Source organism: Diabrotica undecimpunctata, chromosome 1, assembly GCF_040954645.1.
Source record: "Diabrotica undecimpunctata isolate CICGRU chromosome 1, icDiaUnde3, whole genome shotgun sequence".
Classification (NCBI taxonomy): Eukaryota; Metazoa; Arthropoda; class Insecta; order Coleoptera; family Chrysomelidae; genus Diabrotica; species Diabrotica undecimpunctata.
The window spans coordinates 60,194,900-60,213,041 of record NC_092803.1 but is presented as its reverse complement, the minus strand read 5'-3'; the positions used below and the strand labels follow the sequence as shown (position 1 = coordinate 60,213,041).

The 18,142-nt window shown below is 32.2% G+C and overlaps 1 protein-coding gene across 2 annotated transcripts in view; it reads right to left on the bottom strand.

Annotated features, from left to right (window-relative positions):
- The window catches only part of Sh (Potassium voltage-gated channel protein Shaker), a 566,859-nt gene that overhangs the window by 309,327 nt on the left and 239,390 nt on the right, over window positions 1-18,142 (bottom strand). The window lies entirely within an intron of this gene.

The following is an 18,142-nucleotide window of genomic DNA, read 5'->3' as shown; positions in this document are numbered from 1 at the left end:
TCTATCCTTTTTAACTTGAATTTGGTATGGATATCTAAAGTATACATAACATCAATATCGTCTTATTCTGATACAATGTTTGGTCATTTATATTTTAATGCGCCATGGTTCATAGTGGGAATAAAAAAGCGGTCGTTACTGGGATATGGTAACATCATACGGTCCATGCTGAAACATAGTAAAACATGCTAAAAATTTTTATTCTTTGCAGAATTGAAGATGCCGAGACCTCCAAGATCCCAACTGTCAGCAGTTTTCGAAAAAAGCCTAGAGGATCATAAAATATATGCACGGTTTATGCATTCTACAGTAGAAGATATTATAAAAAATCAAATGTCATTCATGAGTGCATCCAAAAAGCATGGTCTAAGAAAGTCATCTCTACAGCGGAAAGTGAACAAGTTCAAATTAGCTAATAAAGCTAATGACGAAAACACAAATGATTTTGAATATGGACGAACCCATGATTTCAAAACAATATTTACCAGTAGAGAGGAACAGCTATTGTGCCAGTACATAATTGAGGCTTGTGAAATGTGCTATGGCTTAACATTAATCCATACTCGTGAATTGGCTTATAAGTATGCCATTACTAATAATAAAACGGTGCCTCGAGCTTGGCACGAGAAGAAACGAGCTGAAGTCGAGTGGTTGAAAAATTTTAGGAAACGACACACTATGTTATCGCTTCAAAAATTAGAAGTAACAAGCCTTGGTAGGGCCTCCAGCTTCAACAAGCATAATGTAACTACATTTTTCACAAACTTTAGAAGTGTGATAACGAAACATATTATCCAGTCGAACCAAATATACAATTGTAATGAGACTGGTGTCACCAATGTGCAAAAATCCGGGAAGGTACTTGCTAGCATTAAACAAAAACAAATTGGAAAAGTGAAAAGCGCTGAAAGAGGCATATTAAGAACAATGCAATATGCAATACAATCAGGATGTAAAAGAACCGCGACATGTTAGCCCAATTATTGGCCCATCCAATATAATACCTCCTTAAAAAGAAGCCCCCAGAAAGAAGCCACAGTCAGCAACAATAACAGATACCTCCATAAAACATGCCATAGAGGAACAGCATAAAGAAAGATTGGATAAAAAAACACATTCAGAAGAGAAAAATCAGAAGGCTAAAAAAGTTAAACATCAAGTTTTTAACGACGGGATTAGTTTGAACAGTAATCTTAGTGAAGAAAATTGCATCGATTATAGTAATTTAGAAAGATTCACATCAGAAACTTAAGATTTGTCTATTTAAAATCAAGACTATGTTATAGTAAGATACATGACAAAAAAACTGTTAACCAGTATGTCGGAGATGAGTATACTATCTCTGACAAACCAGATGCAGATACCGTAGGAGCAGTAGATATTTTACTAAAGCTACCCCTTCCTGCCATTAGTGGAAATACAGCTAGTGCTGCTCGTCAGTTTATGTTACCTGTAAAACTGTTTCCACTAAACGATTGGTCCATAGTGGGACTTGTTAAATAACATTTATTATAAATAAAGGATTACTTGAAATTATTATGAGTTTGCTTCCTTACATCCATACCCATGCATAGGTACCTTTACTATAATTTACAAACGCTTAATCAAGGTGCTATATACTTAAAAAAACGTCCCACTATGGACCAGTTACCCTAAAGAAATAAACCTAAAGAAATAAAGCACGGTTTGTATTGTTAGTGATAAAGAACCTAACTCAAGAAAAATTAAGTTTTTCTGAAAAATATGAAGATGCAATTCAAAATACTTAGAGACAAAACAATCTAGCACTAAAAGATAAATAAGAAGAAATATACGATCTTATAAAATACTTAAAATTTCTCCATTGAGTTATGAGTTATGAGTATGAGTTATGATGTCCCAGGAATTTTTTTGGCTATACAGTAGTTGTAAGTCCTGTTTCTCTTTAATGTGCTTCTATTTATTTATGTTTTGAGTATTTACACTTATCCTAATTTTCTGTTAGTTTGGTAAATCCTAATGTCGGCAAAACGCAGACAAAAAAATAGTCAATAAAGGGACTAATAGACAAAATGTATATAAATAGAATTTATAATTTATTTGTTTATTTTATTCTTTATACAACCCCGTATATATAAGACTTTTTGCAAATTCTCTTATTTTGCTGGTTTGAAAACATTTGATATCGATTTTTATTATTTTTATTGTAAATCTTCTGAGTAAGTCTGGCAGTATTAGCCGGAACGGAATACGGAATTATAACTGCCCCAACAATTCAGAAGTCTTGCATAACGGCATCCACGATTTGCTAGCGACAACATCGACCAATATCCGACGTTCCAGCCAACGTTGCCAAATATTCTCTAAGAAGGAAATAGAAAGTAAACAGTGAACACGAATAAAGAATAAATACAATCAAAAATAATACTCTGATATTTTATTAAGTATTATCCTTTTAAAATGTTTCTAGGTGCAAAAAAATTTATTTTATTTCGTTTTGTTTTTATTTGAATAATATTTTGTTGTAAAATGACCTATTACTACAATACTTTTACTTTATTTTAAATTGTTGACTAGATAGCTTATGACTGAATGATACGGCTCTACTATATAGAATCTCCACTATTTAATAACAAATCCCTATTATTCAGAAACTATCCGCCAAACGCCATGTGTCAAAATAACAGTGATTTAAATGTTGCTGCTTTACAATTGTCAAACCAATGGACAAATCTGAATTTCGTGTGTTAATAAAGCTTTCTTCTCTGCTACTAAAAATACGGTTCAAGAAAAGCAATTCGCTGATAAGTATTCTTCGTACTTTGCTTAGTCTGAGAATGATTAAGAGGTGGAATTACTTCTCAGTCTTCAGTTATACAGACACAATATATTGTTCAATGCTGTCGTTTTTCATAATTTAAAGTTGCGCGATATAGCGGAGAACGTAAATATATTAGTAGTTGCTGTATTTACCATTATGCATGGCATTGTATAACCATCGTATAAGGGCTACACCAGCTGCATTTTAAAAGTAGTACTTTTTTTGAGATGGTCGTATCGAGAATTATAAACAAACAACTATCAACTGTTATGGATTTATATACCATATTCTGGTAATTGAATCTACCTGTAAGCTAGACTAAGTGAGATATGGCAAAGAAACAGGCGTGGCAGCTTACAGTCTCTACACTGAATATAGGTAAGAGTTCAACGAACTTTAGCGATCTTAGAGAACAGAGAACACAGCGATATTCACAAAAATTTCTGTATGGCGATAGAAGACAAGGGAAAACCACTTCATTGTATTACCAGGATAATAGTTAGGGCTAAAATCAATAACGAGCAAAAACTTACTAATCACCATTCTTGGAGACCAATATTTGGCAGGGAAAGGGAAACATAAACAGCAGGTCTGCTGAAATCGTAAATCAGCTAAATCACTGCTCAGTAAACAAACACAAGAACGCAAAATTTTGACATTAAATATAACAGGATTGTAAAAACTCAGAAAATTAAGAAATATCGAACAGAAAACATGCAGGTTAAAGATTGATGTACTGAGAATAAGCAACACAAGCTAGATAAACTTTTGAGAATCCAATATAATGAAAGGAAGAATCTATTATACGGGTAACAGAGACACGTAACACAGATATGGCGTTCCCAATATACTTAAGAAAAGGTGAAATCCGTAACGGATGTTATACCGATATCTAAAAAAATTAGATTGCTATAACTAAATCGTTCGTATGTTGTTGACAACATATGAACTACTTACTGCAAAAAGGGGACTTTCAACACATTTTCTTAAATCCACTTTTTGTTATTATTCAGTTCTTTACAGAACGCAACAGGTAAACTTAAACAGACAGTTTTCAACAAACATGAGACTTCTGCGTCTATACTAAGTATATTAAACATGGCGGCTAATAATTCTCTACCAGCGAAATATTTTCTCTCCTATACCAGTAGACAACAGTGGTGTCCGTTGCAATTGCACCTAAATTGGTTATGTCGTTGGCTTAGGTATTGCCAAAACAAGCTAACTCTACGTTTTAAACTTTTGAGAAATCTACATTTTAAACTTTAATTTGAAATGAAAAATCGTCTAAATTTAAAAATGATTTAGTAACTGAAACATTGCAAACAAAAACTTGTGTAAAAAATTGTTAAAATGAGGTAAAAATAAAAACCATATTTTTGCCGCACGTGTCTGGTTTTGGTTGTACAAAGTCAGTCATCTTCCGGGTCATTTTAAACGTAACAGTTCTCAATATCAGGCTCAGATATTATTGTCGATGTCTTTCGAAGTCGGTAACGACTTCTGATAGGCAGAACTTTAATGGATCTTGTTTTGATAATAAACTCATGTGTCGACGTTTGAAGTATGCCTTTTTAAGTCCATTTCGCTTAGATTAACAGGGTGACCTTCTGTGACAGCGTCTCTGTCAAATGTTAACAACATATATGGGGTCTATATCATTGATACCGGTCATTACGGATAATATCATCTCTACTTTACTTTTAAAATTTTCACCGTTGATAAAAATTCAGAAAGTCATGGTTTACGTCTTAAAATTCGTGGCTAAACTTCAAAGAAAAAACAATGCTGCCTCCTAAGATTGCTTGGACATTTAGATATGGAATCTGCGTTACGATACTTTATCGATGAATATGGTCTTTTGAGAGTAAGAGGTCGACTACAAAAGTCTCAGTTGTCTTTTGATGTTAAACTTCCATTGATATTACCCAAAACTTATCGTTTAACCAATTTAATTATCGAATGGTTTCATCAAACGCATCTGCACCCTGGTTTAAAGGCTATGCATTATTTACTTCAGCGCTTTTGGATTCTATCTCCGGAAAGTAACATTCATCGCTGTTTGTCGAGGTGCATTCGTTGTGTTAGATGCAAAATCTAACCTATCAACCCAAATCTTTTTACAACCCCTTTATGGCAAACTTGCCAACTGTCCGAGTTACTCCGTTACGTGCTTTCCTGTCTGTTTGTGTGGATTTTGCAGGACTATTCTCGTTATTAATGTCCAAACATAGAGGTACAAAAACATACAAATGATATGTTTGTGTATTCGTGGGTACGAGTACAAAGGCCATTCAGCTGCAAGTAACTTCAAGTCCCAGTTCTGAGTCCTTTTTGGCTACCTTTCGTAGATTTGTATCTCGACGAGGTAAGTGCCTAACCATTGCCACGACGAGTGATCAAGGTACCAATTTTAAGGGAGCCGGCAACGAAATTATTAAACTAGCTCAATCTGCTGCTGAGACTCTATATTACCTGGGATTTTAATCCGCCCGGCAACCCTCTTTTTAATGGGTTAGCCGAGGCTGGGGTCAAATCATTCAAGAACCATATGTATCGTGTTTTGGGTATACAAATTTTGACTTATGAAGAGTTCTATACTCTTATGACTCAAATCGAGGCAGTTCCTAACTCTCGTCCTTTGTGCACAGCAAGCTCGGACCCTAATGACTTGCAGGCACTGACTCCTGATCACTTTTTAATTTTTGAACCTTTAGTGGATTTAATTCCCGATACAGATCTAAACGCTTTAAAGATTAACTGTCTGAATCGTTGGCAATTAATCCAAAGTATAAGGGGGGACTTTTGGAAAAGATGGTGTGAAAGAGTATATTCATTCTCTTCAAGAGCGATCCAAATGGCATAGTCCAACCCCATCTCTCATTAAAGGTTCTCTAGTCCTCATAAAAAATGAACAACAGCCTCCTCTTCGCTGGCAATTGACCAGAATGACTGAGTTGCATTGGGGCACCGACGGTATTGTACGCGTTGTTAATCTGAGCACAGCTTCAGAAGGCATCCTACAACGGCCGGAGGTCAAGATCTGCCCACTACTTATTTGTTAACAACTATCTTTTTTCTTCATTTCTATTATTATTATAATAATAGTTTAGTGTTCGCTTTTTATCTTTATCATTGTAGTTGTTTTTAAAAACATTCGTTTTTTGGGGCGGAGAATGTTTGGAAAAGTGTTCAAGACGGATTTAAATATTTTATTTTTATTATTTAGAATATGACCTTATGTAGTTTTAAATCTATTATTTAATTATAATATATTAGCTAATTATAATATGGCTTTAGTTCCTTATCTTTTAAATTCTCGAACTCAAATTGGCTGATTAATTATTGTCAAGTTCTGAGAATTCACTTGTCTGAAAAACAACATGTTTTTGGGGAACTATTTATCAACCCAAAAACACTTCAGAGTCCTTAAGGAACTTTACCCGTCCTTTGCGTAGAAAATGTTAAATGACACTTTAAGCTTAATTTATTGTTATTCACGGGGGTCATAAAAACAAAAGAACCACCCTAGTCGCAATTCGTACATACGTATCTTTTTTCGTATGATCGCTCACTCTGCAACAACTTCTCGTCGTGAAAGCAAGCATCAAACCAGCATCAAGTGTGCGTCTCGATTACCGTTAGACTCCGAGCGGGGCTCAACCACAGACAAAAGGTATGTGAATCTCATATAGAATTGACAATAAGTTATTAAGCCAATTTGAGTTCGAGAATTAAAAAGATGTGAAACTAAAGCCATATTATAATTAGCTAATATATTTTATTATAATTAAATAAAAGATTTAAAACTAGATCTGGTCATATTCTGAATAATAAAAATAAAATATTTAAATCAGTCTTTAACACTATTCCAAATACTCATGATGATTGGGTATGGAGACAGATCAGGAACTTAGATGGTAGTGTGTGATTTATTTATTGATAAATATGTAGAAAGACTCATAAAGCGGTTAACAGTAAGTAACAAAAAGAAATTCTAAAAAACTGAAAACAATTACTATGAATGTTACATTTTACATTCAATATTTTGTTTTCGAGCCGAGCCGACACAAGCTCAACTTGCAGCTCGAAGCTCAAGCCTCAGGTTCATCGGCTCGGCTCTGCTAGAGTCCATCACTACTAAAAAAATCCCTGTAGAAACATTATTAAATGTAACTAAAGTTTTAAGTATTTATTGGTATTAGTTTAGGATGGAACAGAACTTCTCATTGATCTTTCTGATCAGATTGCAGTGTAAAAGATACCTTTTAAGGGGTGCTAATAAAAAACATTTGCAGGCGATACCGTATTGCTGGCAGATGGTGTACAGGCGCTTAAATAATAATAGATAATGTTTTAGAAACATGTTACAAATACGGCCTAAAACTTAATTGTAAGAAGACAAAAATAAAGATCATTAGTAAGAACACCAACATAGGCGCCCAAATTAAAACAAACAATACACCGTTAGAAAAAGTGAAAGAAATATGCTGCGAAGGCTGCAATATTAACGATACCTGGGTTCATAATTTTGAAATAAAAACTCATATTGAAAAAGCCAGAAGCTCTTTTAACGATCTGAGGAAGATTCTCCGTAACTTATTTTTAGGTATCAATGTACACATAAGAATTCTTAGATGTTACGTTTATAGTGTCCTCCTCTATAAAGTAGAAAGCTTGAGTCTTACAGAAAGTGCCATAAAACGCCTAGAGGCGTTTGAAATGTGGCGCTACCGACGCCGACGTATGTTGATAATCTCATATATACCTCACACAGTCAACATAACTATTCTCCAGAGGCTAAGAAAAGACATAGAAATTATTAACACCGTAACGAAGAGAAAATTGGCTTACTTTGGCTACATTATGCGTAATAATAAATACCGACTTCTCCAGTTGATTCTACAAGGAAATATTGAGGGCAAGAGAGACCCTGGATGCAGACAATTATCCTGGCTGACAAATATTAGAAAATGGGCTGGTCTAAAGTCAACTTATCTATTTAGAGCTACTGTGAATGGAATAAGATGGTCAATGTGTGGCCAACATCACAAAAAGATAGGCACCCTTAAAAGAAAATTGTTATTTTTGTCGTATAGTGGAATGTTATAGGATCCCGTTCTTAAATGTTCTGTTCCGTTCTGTCTATTCTTAAAAATTCCGCATTTATAAATATTCCCGTTACGTCGCAGGAACGCAACTCAAAAATATTGACAATATCATTTTAAAGTTTGAAATGTACAACATAATTATGTCTGAATTGTCAATTATAAAAAATATTGAATCAGATAAAATTAAATTATTTTTTAAAGTAACATCGTGGCTTATTCTTAGTAAAAATATTAAATTATATTAAGACGGCCATACGAAAATAACTTCAAAACTTATTTATTAAGCCTAATTTTTAAATATTTTATTGTTCCAAAGCAGATTTGGCATTATTTTTCCTAGTTAGAGTTTTTTGTTAAATACTTAATTAAAATTCCAGGAAATCGGCATTTTAATCGTGGCAACGCCGCATACCCCAATAGTTTATTCTTATCAATCAACGGGAAATTTCTACATTCTCCCACTGAATTCACTTTTCTTATCGTTTGACCAGAGAAAACATTGCGATATAAACCAATTTTTTTTAGACATTATTGCTTTTTTCGATATATTAACTGTCACAGCCTTAGTGCTCCACAGCATCCACGACTGCCACCGCATTCGCACTTGGTGGTTGTAAACGACTACTGAAAAACATAAGTCGTGAATGGAAACATAGCCACGGAGGGTTACGGCGTACAGCAGCAATATAGTTGGGAAGCCAAACGCTTAAACGTTTTATTTAGTTGAAAGTAAATGATACACTATTAAAAATATTATCGTATGTTTCTGTTTTCTATTGTAGTTTTTCTTCTAGTATCGCTTATATTTTAGTGGTTGTCATTAATATTTAATATTATATATATATATATATATATATATATATATATATATATATATATATATATATATATATATATATATATAATTTCATCTAGAAAAGTAGCTTGTTACACTTTACAAAGAATTTCTAATAACTGAAATTCTTTGTAGAGTTTAAGAAAAGCCTTTCAGCTGCACGCATTTTTCAAGGCTAGTAAACACATTTTGTACATGCATTTGATTTTATTTATTTCAGTTTATCTTTCTTCTTGATCATCCAAAATAGGAGCAAGAAACACGAAACAGGAAACAGGAAAAAATATATTTACCAAGAATCTGTCCGACGTTCAAAAAAATGTTTCAAATGGAAAATGTATCTGAGAATATAGCTGAGATAATTTTAAACAAAAATGTTTATTAGCACTTTTTGTGTAGAATAAACCGTTTTCTCAGAAACAACTCTTGAAGGAACCGAAGATTTTGAATACAAATTTTTGAATTAAAATTTATATGAACTCGACGGTAAAAATTCGATATATTTTGATCAGAGTGTTCTATCGACAAAAATCAAAATGTGTTTTAAAGGTAAAGAGTGCAGCTTTGGTATCCGATTTTTGTATTTAGCCGCAAATGCAGTTAATTTTAATAAAGGTGATAAATATATAAACGTTGCTTGATTTTTGCCATTTTTTATGATTTTCACTAGATCAATAAAATTATTTTCATTAACCTGTTACTACAGTTTCCATTTTTACAGCCTAATTTTCAAAACCTATAGTATTTAATTACAGTGTTGAGTTTTGGCAACCAATGTAAGGCATGTGAAATATGCCTGAAAACGCTGAATTTAAACTTTGACATTACAAACGATCTAGAACATTTAACATTGCTTCTTTTCAATTACATTTGTATTCTTTTCAAAACTACACAACATAAGCTACCAACTCCATTCAATACAGTCTTCGTAAAGGTATTTCCCGTGGCGTTGATCGTTTGTGATATCATAGTTTAAATTCTGCATTTTTTGGAAGTATTTCATGTTATATATTATTGAAGATTTGGCTCTAGTAATGAAAATTTGTCAATGAGAGCGATACATTTTATTAATCTCATGAAAGTCATAAAAAAATGAAAAAAATGCGCAACGTTTATTTATTTAATACCTTTATAAAAATTAATTTCATTGAATACAACAACTGCACTATTCACCTTTAACCTTCCACGGCTGGCGCGTAGACAAAATCTCTGTGCCGATCTAAACTTCTTAATTTTCTAAAAACCACCCACCCTTTTTTCTGGTTCGCCCATGTACCTCCTACAAATGTTAATTGATTTATTTATACCAAGAGTCAGTCGCATCCTGTCGTTGATGTGGAGGTAGTAGTGATTGCGGACAAATTCTACTACTAATTATTCTCTCTGTTGTTTTGAAATTTTGAACGTTTGTTAGTTATTGTGAATTTTCAAAATGTATGCGTATGAGGCAGAATAAGAACGTTTGAAACATCTATTGGACGAAAGCCTTCGAGTCGATGACGAGAATGAAAATATTGAGTACGACAATGACGAAGAAGAAAATAAGAGAGAACAAATGGATGAAAATATTGATATAGAACAAGAAATTTCTGATACGGAAGATGCTGAATGGATGAAACCTATTCCTTCAATAAATGTTAGAACACGTTCAGAAAATTTAATTACACATTTGTCAGATGCTAAAGAAGTTACAAAGAATTTCATAGGTAAACTAGATATTTGGAAATATTCTTTTAACGATACCATGATAAACATTAATGTTAAATGTACAAACATATTAGATACTCCCAAGAAAACTATAATCAAGTGGTTTACTCTATTTGGCAGGTGTTTTGAAAAGTGGCAGGTTAAGCACAGACGAACTTTGGAATAAAGACGGCACAGGAATTGAGATGTTTCGACTAACAATGTCCAGGTACCGATTTTAATTTTCACTACTACACCTAAGGTTTGATGATATAGATTCACGTGAGGAAAGAAAACTATTAGATAAATTTTGACCCATACGAGATATTTTTGAAATGTTTACTTTTAATTGCAAAAATACGACGTTTGAATACGTCACAATAGATGAAAAATTGGAGGCATTTAGAGATTGATGCAGTTTTAAACAGTATAATAAACCAAACAGTATAAAACCTAATAAACCAAATAAATAGGGATTAAAAATTTTTGCGCTAGCAGATTCCTTTTATACCTGCAATTTGGAGCCATATTTGGGGCAACAATCACCAGGTCCTTTTGTTGTAAGTAATTTTCCATCGAAAATGTTACAGAGATTATGTGAGCCTCTAAGAGGAACAAAACGGAACATTACTGAGGACAATTGGTTTTCAAGTATATTAATAATCCAAACCTTGCTTTGTGATTACAAACTTACATTTCTAGGAAGGTGTTGCAAGAATAAGAAGGAATTACCCCATGAATTTTCTAAACCCATAAGCAGACTTATTCGATCCAGCATGTTTGCTTTTTATGATGATATTACTTTGGTGTCCTATATACCAAAAAGAAATAAAAACGTAATCCTTCTGTCTGCGTTACATCATGACGATACAATTGATGAGGATTCCATAAAACCCGAAATGATTCTTGACTACAATTCTACAAAGGGAGGAGTTGACACAGTAGACAAGTTATGTGCTGCCTATGACTGCGCTCAACGATGGCCAATGGTAATTATTTATTTCATGCTAAATGTAGCTGGTATAAACTCCATGGTCCTTTTCTATTGTAATAATAACGCGATTCGTTTACCACGAAGACAGTTTTTGCACAATTTAGTATTCGCTCTGATTCAAGTGAAGCCTAACGTTCGTGGTTGTCAAGCCAATATAGCACGTATCATGTCAGTGAAAATAAAAAACATCACTAAGATACATCTTTTCAATTACCCTCGACATATTTCAGAAGGTAGTAGAGGCAGCTGTGACTTTTGCGACAGAATAAAATACAGCAGTCGCAAATCCAAACAATATGGAAAATTTATGTGTGGTGAATACACTGTCTACACTTGCTCATATTGTTTTGAGGATAATTTTTTTAATAGATTTAAAACATATATATGTATTTTCTTAACAAACATTAAAGCTTTTATATTCTATCAGTTTTTTTGAATTTTAATATTTTTTTTTTCAGAATGTATTCCCGATATTACATATTTTGAAATTTTATAACATTTTACTTAGAATAAATGCTCAAGCTGTATTTTATCATTTTCAAATAGTTGATTAACATCTACTTAAATAATTTCCGAAGATAGTATAATAAATTTAAGCCAAAAGGTTTGACAAACATATATGCGGACAAATACTCCGCGCGCCAGCCGCAGTGTCCAGATTATAAGCGCCAGCCATGGAATGTTTTATTTTTTGCTGATATTACACTTTGATCAAAAGATATGGAATTTTTACCGTCGACTTACACAATTTTTTTTAACTTATTTTATGCGCATAACTGACATTCAAAATCACCGATCACTTTAGTCGTTGTTTCTGGGAGAACAGTCCGTTTTACTTAAAAAGTGCTAATAGAAATTTTTGTTAAAAATTCTTTATTAGTAGGAGTGGTAACTTTTTTGCATCTTTTTAAGGATCCCAAAATTGACATTCTCAGCAAGATCAAGCTTGTTTGTATAATTTTTAAAAGCTAATCTGTGACTACTGAAATATTTTTAAAATGTAAATAATATTTTTTAAATTAAATAAAATAATTTTTATAAAGTAATTATTATATTAAATAGATGTTGTATAACGACTACTGTGTAACGTAAATGGACTCTTTCAATTGTTTACTGTAACGGCTATTTCGTAAAAAGACATATTTAATATGCGCTGCTATTATAAGTATACATGTGAAAATTCAACAAAATGTTTTACTAATAACTCTTTTTGTCGCATTTTAATACAATAGTCAAATTGATAATTGTAAAAATCCGACAGTGTATTTACGTGAAATTATTTTAAACCGAATAAAGTGTCATGAAAATTTAAATATATGATTGAATATTATTATTAGATGGCTAACATTTATAACTTTTAAAATGTTGACCGTTCATCAGTCGTAACGAATCGAATTCTAATATCGAACTTTTATGTTTCTGTTTGATTTATTGCATCTTTTATTGACAGATATTCTTTTAATTTTTTACTTTTTGTTTATTGTTTGTATTTTGTTGGCTATTTTTATGCAGTTTTTGAATTAAACCTAGTTAGAATAAATATATGATGACTAAAAACGAATTGATGGAGAGTAGTGAATCGATGTGAAGACCGTTATTTCGTGACGATACTCGTGACACCGTTTCCTGACGCTTCTTTCGTGACGCTCCCCTTAGTATTTTACTACAGAGAAAAGTCAATACAACGCCAGTAGAGAAGCTTCGCTTCAAAATATTTGCAATTAATCTAAACTATAATCTACTATTGGTAATGGTAAAAGAAGAACTAACAAGGTCGATCTTTCTCTTCTTAAGCAAAATATATTTTCTTATACTGATCAGACTAGCTATGTATTTTGTCATGGTTCATACGGTACAAGAAAGGACTAAATAAGAAGCTCTTCCTTGTTCTCCAACGGAATAGTTATCCTAGTCACTATATATTTTAAATATTTTTCTCTCCTGTTCTCATTGTATTAAGTTTTTTTTTGGATAATTCATATTTTTTAACAATTATATGGTTTAAATTTTGTTACTTCTATTATTGTTCACTGCTTATACCTATCAACATCCTGGGCTCTACAACTTTTTGTGAGTCTTGGTCTATTCTAGGGTCAATCTCCGTTCGTTACTATTCTTTGTCTTTTTAGTTTATCTTTCTTCCTACATGCATTAGTCACTTAAATCTTATTATTTTATTGAATCGAATTGCTAAAAGCTTAAATTTGTAGTGGCAGCTTTTATTTACAACGGAAACGAGTTAAATAAGATATTTGTGTATCATTAAATTCGTCATTTTTGCGACTATGCTTGTTTTTAAAAGATTTTTGATCCAAAATAAGCTCGATACCCTTGTAATATACTTATGTTAATTTTTGTGCTTTTTGCATGATTTCAGTTGATTTGTGAGCCTAGATATATCTTTCTTACATCTTTAAACGTATATGTTGCAGTCATTAGATCTTCGGCTTACGGTAGTTGCATCATTGATAACTTTCATATAATTACGTTGCTATATTATTTTATATATTTGTCTTTTATATAAAGAACTACTATTATATAAAACTAAACACATAAATACAGCTCCTTAACTATTGTCACTACCAAAAAGAGTTTTCCCTAGGGTAGTCTACGTCGTACTCCAGTTCAGCGCTTCAACCCCTTTTCAAACGCAGTACAGAGTGGCTTACCGAAAATTTTAAAGCTCAGCAGTCGATGTTTTGATCTCCATGAGATTAAGTGCTTGTTATGATTGGCATTTCGAATGAATTTATTGTTTCTACATTGGAATTTGATTATTGAATAATATTGTAAACGATTTATAGGATATTTATACTCGAGTTAAGCGGTGGTGAAACCAATAAATGATATATTTTGAATTAAAAATAGGTTAATATATTGTTCTGTGAATTCGTATTAACTGCGGTAAAAAAATATATTTTTAATATTTCGGAAACTCTTGACAGTTTCTGGTGTTTGTTCATTTAAAAATATTAAAAAAAAACGGAAAATCGACAAATATATTTAATTCATTGAAACGTTCTTATCACACTCTGTCTTCTTCTTTTTATATTTATAAAATAAGAATATTTCATATAGTGTTTGAATATTTGCTTATTGTCTTGTCTTTAGAACTTTATCGATTTAGTCGCTAGAAATACAAAATATATTGTTTGTTACAATATTCAATATAGACATATTTTTAAAAATGTATAAACAAGATACGTTTCTCTTTGTGTAAATTGGGTTAACCAGTATGCATGCTCATTCAGGTCCCTTAGTTGTGTATTTACAAATAAGAAGTTAAACGCACTGTTTTCACGCTAAGGTGCCTTTTACTGTGTATTCATATTTTCTATTTTTCTAACGCAAGGCTCAATTCCATTAGGTAAGGATCGACGAAATGAATAACAGTAAGCCGTAAATGTTGGAGCTTACTGCTTATTCATCGACTGACAGGATCTTCCAGCGTATTCTTAAATTAAATCACAGTAAATTTCTTGGTCTTCTGGCCCGCACCGAGATTCGAAAAATTATATCTCTATACTACTCATATCCAACTGAGTTCGTTGGATTGCATGGCCAAATTATCGACGCCTTTTATGGTGACCTTAGGTGGTGACCGACTATCGTATTTAAAATGGATCATCCGCATATTCTTTGCCTTTTGAAGTCCTTAAATCGTGATTAATTTTTCACATAATGTTTCACATTATCTTCGCTGAAGCTAAAGTAATACATCTGGATTGCTATGACTATTACAATAACAACTTTAAGGTAATTACTATTTAAATGTGAATAAGCCACAATTAAAGGTTAGTGTACGTTTATTGACGTTTCAATTTCCATTTCGGAAATTGTTCTCAAAATACAAACATTAGTAAATTAAACAAATTTTATTTTTTGTTACTTGGTGAAGAATTCTTCTAATAGTTTAATTTTATCTGATTCATTTATATTGACAATTTAGACATACATTATACATTTTAAAGTAGACGACTTTAAAATGATATTGCCAATATTTTTGAGTTACGTTCCTGGGACGACTTTACTTGTAAGATAGTTCATTCGATTACATGAAATCAACTTTAACTTGAGAATATCCGTCAGAAAAAATTATAGCATGTAATTCGTCTTTAAAAAGACAAACACATGCCATGATGAAGTAAAATTCTCCTGTTAGTGATTCCATAGTAAATTATGAGGGAAAAACCAGGAAAAAACCTCATAATACTATCCCGACATGGTATTTGGTAGTACATTTAGTTTACTTTTAATAAACACCAAATTCTGATTTAATATGTTTGTTATTTAAAAAACATAAATGATGTATCCTCTATATGTTACTTATTACTTACTAAAACTGGTATTTTTCTTTTAATAACATCCTCTTCTAATATGGGTAACCAGATCCTACTACATTCTGCCGAGGAATTTGTGATACAATTGGTCTTATTTAGCATAATTGGAGCCGCTTCTTTGATTTTTCTCTGTTTACCGTCCGTTTCTTTTAGGACTATATTTGAATCATTCCATTGAACCCTATGTTCATTATCCCATGCGTGTTTACATATTTGAGATCTATCAAATTCTCTATTTTTAATAAGATTGATGTTCACTTATTCTAACATTTAATGGCCTTGATTATCCACCTAAATAAAACTGATCGCATCCACAAGGTAATTTATAAATACAATTCTTTGTCCTTTCTTGTTCATGGTTAGGTTTGGTTTTAGACAAAATAGATCTTAATGTTTGTTCATTGTTAGGTTTGGTTTTAGACAAAATAGATCTTAATGTGTTTGTTGTTTTGAATGTTGTTGAAATGTTGAATTTATTTCCTATCCTTTAAGTTTCTCTGATAATCATTTTATGTATGAAATTGTTATTTCCCCCGTATTATTTATTGTTAATGCTGTAGGATCTCGTTCTAAGTTGTTCTGTTCTATTCGGTCGATTGTTGAAAATTCCTTATTATAAGGATACTTATTTTTTAATAAAAAATTTAATAAAATTTTAATAGACTACAGACAGAGGCAGACTAGAGGAATAAATAAATAAAAAACTAGAGAATTCATCAAACAGGATATAGATGAAGAATGGCAAACCATACAGACAGCCATGTTGGAAGCAACGAAAAAGTGTATGGGAAGAGAGCACATAAAAAGACGGCAAGACTGGTTCGATGAAGAATTTAGAAATGTTTTGGCAAGAAGAAACAGGGCAAAACTACAAAGAGATAAAGAAAATACCCAAAATGCAACCTAAAATTATGTGGCAAGAAAAAGGGAAGTGAAAAGAATTTGCAGAAAAAAGAAAAGAGAACAGCTAGAAAAACATAGAAGAACCCTACATAAACAAAGAGAAAAATAATTTCAACCAAGAAGTTAAGAAATGTGGCAAGAAGAAGGGGAGTGAAAAGAATGTGCAGAAAAAAGAAAAGAGAACAGCTAGAAAAATATAGAAGAACCCTACATAAACAAAGAGATAAAAGAATTTCTTCCAAGAAGTTAAGAAATCCAGATAAACCACAAAGAATAATCTACAATATTGCAGAAACAAAGAAGGCTTACTTCTAGGTGAAACAACAGAAAAATTAAACAGATGGGCGAAATATTTCGAAGATCTATTAAATACAGACCAACAAGACAAACTTAAGGGAAATGAGAATTGCCAAGAAGATAAAGAAGGGACGTGCAAGGGATCAACTCTGAATAAAGTCAAAGAAATAATAAGAGACCTAAAAAATAACAAAAGTGCAGGAGAAAGTGGTATCCCAGCTATTTCACTTGACACTAATAATTTGGCAAAAGAAAGAAATGCCGAAACACTGGAATAGTGCTCTTATTTGTCCTATCTATAAAAAAGAAGACAAAATGGAGTGCGAAAACTATAGAGGTATAGCACTATTAGAAGTAGTCTATCAAATACTTGCAAAAATTATTAGGAAAAGATTAATAAAATATGATAACAATATGATTGGAGCATACGAGGGAGGTATAAGATCAGGAAAAACAACTATGGTCAAATAAGTATGTTAAAGTTAATACAAAATAATAGTTACGAACAAAACTTAGTATTACATATGCGATTTATTAATTTGAAACAAGCATATGACTCCCTAAATCGAACGATGGTATATGAGGCCTTGTCAAAACAGTTCACAGTAAATGGAAGTTTAAAACAAGGGGATCCGCTATCAACGAATTTATTTAATCTAGTATTAGAACAAATCATAAGAAGATCAAATATACGCACAAACAGGACTATGTTTAATCGCAGGGAACAGTGTAAGGCGTACGCCGCGGATGATGTGGTGATACTAGCGAGACCAAAAAAACATTTAGAAAAAACTTTTCAGAAATTTGAAGAAGAAACGAAAAGATACGGATTAATAATAAACCAAACAAAAATGCAATATATGGAAATGAGAACGAAAGGAACAGAGACTGTCTATAGTTTTAAAAAAGTGTCAAAATTTGAATACTTAGGAATAACCATAACGAACACAGGAAAACAAAAAAATAGAAATAGACAAAAGATTATTGAAGGGAAGCAGAGCGATAGGGTCACTAAATTCATTACTGAAAGCAAAATATATGTCAAGAACAGCTAAACTGCGAGTCTACGAGACAGTATGCCAGTAAAAAGTGGATTATCAACCTGCAGGAAAAAAAGAAAGTAGAGATCTAGGAAAGAAAGGTGCTCAGAAAAATCTTCGGATGAATAAAGACGAC